The 9,936-nt window shown below is 47.7% G+C and overlaps 1 protein-coding gene across 3 annotated transcripts in view; it reads left to right on the top strand.

Moving 5' to 3' along the window:
* Nucleotides 1-7,997: 7,997 nt before the first annotated feature.
* The window catches only part of ACSL1 (acyl-CoA synthetase long chain family member 1), a 72,597-nt gene continuing 70,658 nt past the window's right edge, over nt 7,998-9,936 (top strand). For 2 of the 3 annotated variants that reach the window (XM_030312123.1, XM_030312122.1), the window contains exon 1: nt 8,051-8,154. The gene's annotated coding sequence lies outside the window, so the exon portion shown is untranslated. Of the gene's footprint in view, nt 8,155-9,936 lie in introns of all 3 variants that reach the window. The other variant, XM_030312121.2, reaches the window with a different exon arrangement.

Genomic DNA, 9,936 nt, shown 5'->3' with positions numbered 1-9,936 from the left:
TCGTATGTGGAAACTGAGGCTCAGAGAGATAAGTCACATAACTAGCGTTAAGATAAATTTCTAGGCCCAAGTTGGATCTGCTCCTGACCAGGGTGTACCATCAACAAATCAAAATTCAGGTCACTTTCATGTCCCTATAAGTGATCCACTTGACCAGAAATACATGAGTTGGCTAGTCCCCCGAAGCCAAGCCAACTCAGGCTCTGTACTTATTTCCTTGTTCCTTCTCATTCCAATCAAGGTTGCCTAAGTAGCCCCAGCCAATCAGATATTTTCTGTTTTTCTCTTCCCTGTTCTTTATTATTTATTTTATAAATGCTTCCTGCCTTCTTCTCTGTTTCGCCATTCTTGAATGGGGACTATCGGTTCCATGAAGTGTTAAATAGCTTATTCATATCACTTAAATTCTGTTCTCTCTCGCTCTCTTTCTTTTGATTTTAGAGAATCACACTCAGTGTGGAGCCCCACGTGGGGCCGCATCCCACGACCATGAGATCAGGACCTGAGCCGAAATCAAGAGTCGGATGTTTAACTGACCGAGGCACCCAGGTGCCCCTTAAACTGTCTTCTTTAACCATTTTTTTAAACACCGGGAAGAGGCAGAGTCCAGCCTTGAACTTAGAGATTTGTATTTTTCTATTCTATCACAGGCTCTTAACCTAGGGAGCCTCGGACACCCACAGACAGCACACGGGAAGCGTTTATGAGGTGCGGATCCATATTTTTCATCAGATTCTCAAGGTGGGCCATGGCCTCCAGAAGGCTAAGGTGTGGGCCTGGGGGGAGCCTGCAGTGGCTGGGCTGGTGCAACGGTCATGAAGGAGCGGCCAGAGCAGAACTGAGGGAGGATGCATGTTGCCCGCTCACCCAGTTTCAACACCACTCTGAACCGATGTCCCAACCCCACGGGGGTTACCAGTGTCCTGTTCCCAGAGACATCGGGTGACAAATGATCTGGTCCGAGTCCCATATGCTCCTTGTGGTATTTTTAGACACATCCTGTTCACTGAGAGAAACTTCAAATACTGCTGGGTGTCATGGGCCCGCGACATGACTGTTCCTTGGGTGGGGTGGGAGGGTGAGAGAGACCCCAGGGACGGGGCCTGGGCTCCCCCGGGCACTCAAGCACACGATGAGGGAGCAGCATTGTGACCTCAGAGGAGAGGGAAGCCAGTGAGCTCAGGTTCTAGGAATGGACTAGAAACAACCCCTGATGAATCACATACTCAATCCAATTTTCCTCTAGACTTCTAGCCACAGGCCTTCCTGAGAATACGTAGAATGGAGATTCGAGACACTTTTTATTTATGTCACAAGGATGAGCAGAGTACTCACTGCTACCACCAGGAACGGTGAGGGGGAGTCTCACGTAGACGTAGAGTGTGAAGAAGGCACCTCCTATCTGCGTGTGCATTACACGAACAAGTAATCACAATGAATGTGACAAGTTCTGTGCCAGAACCATCAGACAGAGCTGTGGGACCACCTCCGGAGGAAACAGCAGTTACACCTTGGAGAAGGAGAAGCAGTGCTATTGGTGGTGACATACCGGTTCAATGGAATAAACACGTATCGAGTACCAGGCATTGTCTTGGGATGAGGGGAGGAGATGTCTAGACACACAACGTCTGCTGTCAGGGAGCTCAAAGCCAGGCCCACAGACCTAGAAACACGGAAATGACAACCTATCACAAACAGGCAGTGCAACTTAAATGGCAGGCTAGCACGACTCTGGGGATAACAAGGTGTGTGTTTTGTGTGTGTGTGTGTGTGTGTGTGTGTGTGTGTGTGTCTGCGTATCTGTGTGTGTCTGTGTCCTGGAGAAAGGGATGCCTGAGTTAGGTTTTGGATGATAAATAAGAATTTATAGGGTTGCAGATACAAAAAGCATAGCTACAAAGGCTTTCCAAAGAGAATCGTAAGTAATAGCACTTATAGAATATTCACTGGGGGCAAGTACTGTACTAAGTGCTTTGCAGACATTATCTCACACAGCAACTCACCACCGCCACCCCCTGCTTTTTTTTTTTAACATAATCATCCTTTCTTGGGTAAGAGATACACTCAATCCCCAAAAGGCCTACCATACTCCAGACATATCTATCTGTCCATCTCTATCTAATTTGTCTATCTACTCATCTTTCTATCTTTTATATATTTTTATCTGACTTGATTTGATTTGATTTTGAGAGAAAGAGAGAGCACGCGGGGGGAGGGGCAGAGAGAGAGGGAGAGAATCCCAAGCAGACGCCATGCTCAATGTGGAGCCCCCGACCGTCAGAACATGACCTGAGCTGAAATCAAGAGCTGGTCACTCAACCACCTGATCCACCCAGGTAACCCTCATCTTCCTATCTTCCTATCTATCTATCTATCTATCTCTCATCTATCTATATACCATCTACCTATCTCTCCATATCTATCCCAGTGTTTATTCCAGAATCAGATATAGGATTTTATTTTCTTAAGAAATTATGGTTGTCTTCTAAAAAGCAGAAAACACACTTTCAAAAGTTTTGATTTACATATTCCTCTACTAGATCAGCTGAGGGATGACTGAACAAAAAGAGAACACAATGTTTGGAAGGCAGAGGCGGGATTAATATTTAAATACTTTGAAAGGAGACCTTCTCAGTGATATATTTCATCTAGTCACCCTGAACTGTTTAAAGTGACACTCCAGATTTTACAGCAGAAATTCATGGCTTGTTAGAGCATTAGTGGTTATGAACTGGGAACTTTAGTTCTAGAAACCCTACTGACTCACTGACGTTTACAGAAGGCTGGAGGGCTCACTGATTGACCTGCCAGGAATGCTCAAAGGTAGAAACTCTTAAGGGAAACAATATAACCACCGCTGTGCATTGAACTGGACAATCATGTGTGTTTTCAGATTGACCAATGAACTATTTCCTTGGCTAATGCTCCCCAAAGCATGATTTTTTCCTGTGGAAACATGATTTCTTCTGTGAAAACAGAAGGAGCACAGGACTAGAGGGATGGGGAGGGAAAAGGTGTCACGACAATATATTCCTTGGAATGTAGGATATTGGATTTATTTTGGTCACAAGAGTGGAGGGCAGGCTTCCTTCCTCTTTCAGCTCTAATATTTTCAAACTTATCTGTATCCATTTGCACCTTTTTCTCTCCAGTCCCAGCAAAATGTGTTTTCCTTCACTAGAAGCTAATGACATTAGCTGCTTTTCAAAACATTTGCCTCTCATCTCTTTAAACACAGGGTGTCCCTCCACCAGCAGAACTATAAATTAAATATTCTTCGATTCTATTTTCACTTTAGCTAATATGTTTCTTCTTTACTTTTTTTTTTTAACGTTTATGTATTTATTTTTTTTTTTAATTTTTTTTTTCAACGTTTATTTATTTTTGGGACAGAGAGAGACAAAGCATGAACGGGGGAGGGGCAGAGAGAGAGGGAGACACAGAATCGGAAACAGGCTCCAGGCTCTGAGCCATCAGCCCAGAGCCCGACGCGGGGCTCGAACTCACGGACCGCGAGATCGTGACCTGGCTGAAGTCGGACGCTTAACCGACTACGCCACCCAGGCACCCCTAACGTTTATTTATTTTTGAGAGACAGAGAGACAGAACCCGAGGAGGGAGGGGCAGAGAAAGAGGGTGACACAGAATCCCAAGCAGGCTCCAGGCTCTGAGCTGTCCGCACAGAGCCAGACGCGGGACTCGAACTCACTGACCGTGAGATCACAACCTGAGCTGAAGTCAGAGGCTCAACCAACTGAGCCACCCAGGTGCCCCTGTTTCTTCTTTACTTTCTTAAATTGAGATATGGTTGACTTGATCGATATAGAGAACATATATTAGTGTCAGATGTCCAGCACAATGATTCCATATCTGTATATTGTGAAATGATCACCAAAATAAATCTTTAACATCCACTACTTTTACTATATTTTGTGTAATCTCAGATGCATATTTTTCCAGATTTTAATCTCTCTGGCATCAGGATGTATAGTAGACTTTTTGCAATATGGCCACTGTCGTTCCTCTCCTTGAATCCATGTCCTTGGGTAATCCTTTCCCACATGGATGCTTGACTTAGTCATGTGACTTGCTTCAGCCAATGGAATAGCGGCAAACACAAAGCAAGCCGAAGTTTGAAGAGCAATTGTACGCTGGGGCTTATCCCCTTTGCAGAGCTTGGAGCCCTGAGGCCACCATTTGAGGACGGACGAACTGCTTACTGGAGTGGACACGCAGAAGAGAACCAAGGGACCCCAGCAAATATCCTGACATCCAAGTGAGTGAGGCCATTCCTGAGCCATCCAGCCCATATATCCACCAGCTGACTGGCTGCAAGAGAGAGCTCAGGAGAGACCAGCAGGGGAACTACCTGGTTGAACCAGCCCAAGTGCCAAGCCACAAAATCATGAGCTAATAAATGATTGTTTTTTTAAGCCGCTAAATTTTACAGTGATTCGCTATGCAGTAAAAGCTAAGCAGTACACAGTACATCTTCCAGCTGATGATGTCATAATTATAATGGGAAGCATTTTTTTTTCTTTCTCAGGGATACATAAAATAATGGTGCATCTTACAATTGATTGTGACTTAGATCAGATGCAATACAGTATTATATGCACTTGGCAGGTAAGAAAGCTAGGGATCAGAAGGTTTCTTGCCCAAGGTCTGGAATCAGTAAGTTGTGGAATCTGAATCCATGCTGTCTGACTCCAGGCCTTTGCTCTTACCCTGCAAGCACTTCCATCCACCTGGATGGGGGAGTGTCTGGAGCGCTGGTTGGTAGGAAAGCAGAGACAGGTTATGAAGGGCATCTTAGAAGTTCTCGTAAAGAGTTTGATTTTGACAACGAAGAGCTAGTTGAATTGGAAGATTGGAGTACTTATAATTTATTTGACATTGACTGAATACAATATTCATACCACCTCAAGAAACAGAAAGTCACGTTGTGGGGCTGCAGGGTAGAGTCTAGAAGGCCTGGAGTTGTCCAACAACTCACCCAGTGGGAAGAGGGGTGTACCCATGGAAGTAACTGCCTACACAGCTGCGGACTAACTCTCCCTCGTAAAGTTAATGAAGTCAGTGGATCAAGTGCACTTGAACAATAAAAGGGGTGGGGGAGAAGGGAGGACTATGGCTTAATTAGGGCCACTGGAGACCATGTGATAATCAGTAGTTACAGAGCAACATCTGTTTGGTGGAAATATCTCAGATTTCCCAGCCAATCTGAGATTAATGGCATACAGTGCCTGCTCTCTAGGTACTTACATCTCCTGGGGGAAATGGATATACGCCTAATGTAGATGTAACCTCAAAATAGACTGAGTGACAAGCACCCAGCCACTGATGCCAACCCCTTCTTTAACCATCCACTTACCAAGGTCTGGAATTTAAAGCCCATTGGCCACTAATAACTGATGTGGCTACACTTCAGATGACCATGCTCAAAAGCAGTAGATATAGAAGATCAATAATTGTCACAACTCTGCAGTTGGCAATCACAAGTGGGAGATTTTGAGACAAGGTCATTGTCAACCTGTCCCTCAGCATGTCCCAAAAAAGACTTAGACTCTCTTTAGCTTTTCTGGAAGGTTGATCAATCAATTTTAGAGAGCTATAGATTTGGATCTAGCCAGAATTAGCCACAGAAGTTTAATCGAGCCAAAATGGGGCCAAGAATAACTAAGAAGAGAGACTCAAACTTCTATTAGGAATTTTCTTCCACTGCAACATCCCATTTGGCTCCTGTTCGGTTGGCTACAGAAGTGTTTGGGGAAAAAGAAGGTGGAAAAGAGGCTTAAGACTGGATTTCTACCGGGGCACCTGGGTGGCTCAGTCGGTTGAGTGTCCGACTTCAGCTCAGGTCACCATCTTGCTGTCTGTGAGTTCAAGCCCTGCGTCAGGCTCTGTGCTGACAGCTGAAAGCCTGGAGCCTTCTTGGGATTCTGTGTCTCCCTCTCTCTCTCTGTGCCTTGCCCGCTCACACTGTCTCTCAAAAATGAATAAATGTTAAAAAAAATTTTTAAAAAAAGACTGGGTTTCTACCTCTCCCGGAGTCACAAAATGGAGCCCCCAACTATGGAGTACAGAACCTTTATTTAATGACAAAACTGAGATCATGGGCTGTCAGTCCCAACAACATCCTTCTGAGGTAGGTCCCATTCTTCCTGTCTTACAGAGGGTGAGACGGGCCTTGCTGCCCAACTCCAAAGCTTATGTGGCTTAGGTGCTCAACCACCGTGCAGTACTGCTTACCTTCAGAGTCTTTATCTGGTGGTCACAGGACAACGCCATCAAGTGTGAAACTCTTTGAGATGACAAGGGAGATACGTTTTTTAAAAAAGTGTTAGCACTGAAAGGGACCTGAGAAGTTAGTCTAGTCCTCTTATTTCCAGAGGAGAAACCTGAACTTGCCGCTCTACATCACACAGCAGCTCTACCACAGAGAGTAGGAATTGAGATGTAATCCCTGGTTGTGTGCCTTTCCTACGCTAGGGCCTTAAATTATCTGCACTAGGGCTAGAAATCAGGGAAGGGCATGCCAGTTAGAAGAAACGTGTCTTGGAGGGGGAAGGGACAGGGAAGACAGTGACAGCTGTCACGTGTTGTGGGGTTGAATTGTGTTCCCTTCTCCCTCAGAAGGAACCAATCGCACCCTCACCTTGATTTTGAAGCTCTCGGCTCTAGAAGCATGAGACAATACATTTCTGTTTAAGCTACCTGGTTTGTGATACCGTGTAATGGCAGGTTACAAACCAATACAGCACAGAACTTGGACGTGCCTATGGAGAGGTGGAAGGACCAGTTAGAGAAGCAAGAGAAAAAAAGAAGAGGCTCAAATGATGAAATCATGGGTGAGGAGAGAGAGATCTAAGCAGAGAAACCAAGGATTAGCCAAGTGGAAAGCAATAAAAGCGAAAGTGGAGTACATTTCTAATTTTATTTTTTTTTATTTTTTATTTTTATTTTTTTACATTTTTTTTTTTACATTTCTAATTTTAGATGGAGAGCCTATGTGTAGAAGGGGATCTTGGAGAACTGAGCGGTTACAGAGGCCACTGGAGTGTGGGTGGCCCTCACCATTGCTGTCCTGGGGTACCTGGCACACTTTGGGAGGTAAGTCCTTGAGATATTAGTTGCTCCAGGGAACCCAATAAGCTTGAGGTGTCCGGGGAGCTCAGGCTCACAAAAACGTAAGTATCAGTCCAGTCCAGTGGTTATTATGTGCATATGCTCTGGAAGCAGATTGCATGAGTTCCAAGAGTACTTTCGCCCTCACTAGCATTCAGCCTCTGTGCCTGAGTTCATTCCAAATGGCCAACGCAGGGATGCAGAACCCCTCAAAACCACAGCCACTGCTGAGCAGGATATACAGGCCCCAAGAACTTGGCAGGTGAATACTGCCCTTGAGCAATATCAAGCCTGCATTCTGCTCTCTCTATACCCGGTTTGATTTGTTCAACGTTGCTTCACGACCAGGGCATTGCAGAAGTCCAGACAAGAGTGTTCCCAGCCAAAGACTATGGCGAAACTCCATGTGAAAACCGTGGTGAAATCGGGCTAAAAGGGGTCGTGCATGTGGATGACAAAAAAAAAAAAAAAAAAAAAGGCAAAGGAAGACCTCTGGTCACCAGGATCCCGCCCCCGCCCCTGCTCCCGCATTAATCCTTGCCCGCCTAGAAGTCAGCAAGGCAGGCAATTGGGGGAGGAAAATGACAAAGGGCGTCTGCCGGTCTTCGTGGCAACGGGACCCCAGGGCTGGCCGGGCTTCTAGGTTGAAGCTCTACGATATACCCTTTGCCCTTCCACAGATTCGCTATGAAATCGAAGGCAGGAGAAGCGACTCTTCCTGAGTTTGCTCGCCGCCTCCCTGCACCCGCCAGCAGTCAGCCCGGCACGCGCGCACCCAGACGGGAGATGGGCGCGCGTCGGGGGCGGGGCTTGAGAGCGGAGGCGGGGCCTGGGGCCGGGGCGGAGCCAGCGGGGCGGGAGCGGCTGGCGCACCCGCAGCAGCTTGGCTCCGCGGCGGCTGAGACTGGGGCGCAGCCAGGGCGCAGCGACTACGGCGGCGCCCTTAAATAGCATCCGGAGTCGGCGCTGGGCAGGCAGTGGGCTGAGGTGACAGCCGGCGGCGTAGCGGCCCGGCCAGCCGAGGAGGTGAGTGCTTTTGCCGCCGGGAGCCGCGTTTTTCCCGGCTGCGGCGCCGGTGGTCTCGGCGGAGGCGCTGGGCTGAGGCTGCTCCGCCGGCCCGAGCCCGGGAGGCGACGGCCGCGGCGGAGACGCGTGAGCCGCCCCTCGACTCCCGGGGACGTTCCGCTTTTCCGGCCTCTGCCCTCGGTTCCCCTTCTCCCGGCAGCGGAGGCCTTCGGGCCGCCAGAGCCCGCCGCCGCTTCCTGTGCCTGAGCCGGGGATGCCCGGCCGCCGTTTCCCGCGGGCTGCGCGGGCGCGGGGGCTGGTGCACGGCGGGGTCCGGGTGACGCGCGCCGCGGGACCGGCCTCTGGTCTGTGTGACGGCGGGGACCCGCCCGTCCCGGAAGCCGGACCCCGAGCTTCAGATGCGAGGGATGGTCCAGCGGGGCCGGGGCGCCTGTCCCCGTGACAGGGTTTTTGAGGCGCATTCGGACCGCGCCTGAAAGCGTCGGAGCCGGAACGTCCTGCTACCTCGGCGTGATGGTGGCCCCTGCGCGGAGCGCTTGTAGGAGGGTCGAATGCAGCCTCAAAAGCCGGTTGCTAAAAGGAGAAATTCTCGCGGTGTCTCTGGAGGAGTGCCCATAGCCGTGTTGGAGTCACTGATGTAAGAAGCCTGGTGTTTTTTGAAATTAGGAAGCAGCGATGATACCTGTCGTCTTGTAGCCTGGGGAAGTGGTGGTAAAGGACTTGAATGGTCACGTGGACTAGAACCTAGAGACCGACACTTCTCAGTGTGTATTTACAATCGCAGATCCCTTCCCCACCCCACCTACTTACAAGGTGATGGAGCTTAATTAAGACCATTGTAGAAGTGCTGTTTGCCTTTTAAAGTTAACAGTTCTGAGCATCTTCTTGATACAGGAGCATCCCAAGTGCCCCCCGACTGTCAGTACCCTTTCTTTTATTTTTCGTCTTTGCTTAGCATGAGAAAAACATGAAATGTCATAGTGTCTGACACAAATTTCACCTGTGTTTATCTCGGTGTAAACAGTTATTTGCTTAACACAAACAAAAAGTCAATCGAAAGTTTCTGGTTGATTCTGCATTTTCAAGTGGCCATGGCAGGTTCAATGGGCACATTAGTGGACTTGAGGAGGTGGAACTTTTAAAGGAAATCTTGCTTCCCATCAGCATGGAGCCGGTCTTCTGAGATGTTCTTTCTTGCCTTCACTCAACTGGGAGAATCCCTTCCCAGTCTGAAACTTGACTCCTTATTTGTGATAGGTCTGCGTTAAACGAAAGTCTTTCATGAGCTCAGATTCTAGGACTAGGAAAAAATCTTCAAAAGTAGCCAACCTCATACCTCCCTTCCTCCCTTCAAATAGTGTAGGCATATTATAGACCTCTGTTTTATGCATTTACTGTGAACAGAAAAAAACTTTTTTTTTTTTTTAAATCACCCTTCCCTCACAATTATAAGCATTTTGACTTATTTCCTTCCTGGCTCTGTTATGCATATTTTGGCAATATTTTCATTATTATTGCAGGCAGCCTGACTCAAAAGAGATCTCTGGGCTTTTTCACTTGGGGTGTTTAAGAGATAGCTAATTGTGACAAGTGCAGGTTGGGACAGGTTTCGGTTTATATCATAGAGGTATTTTCCTAGCTACCTCTCTTTCAGATGAAGTTTGAAATAACTGAAAGCGTGCTCACATGCCACAGGCCTTACTATGTCTTTCGTTTTTGATGTTAGCTGGCTTGTGGAAAATGGTTGTGTTCAGAGGAGGGGCTGGGGAAAGACCAGGTTGT

Source organism: Lynx canadensis, chromosome B1 (genome assembly GCF_007474595.2).
Source record: "Lynx canadensis isolate LIC74 chromosome B1, mLynCan4.pri.v2, whole genome shotgun sequence".
NCBI lineage: Eukaryota > Metazoa > Chordata > Mammalia > Carnivora > Felidae > Lynx > Lynx canadensis.
This window is presented reverse-complemented; position numbering and strand designations above follow the sequence as displayed.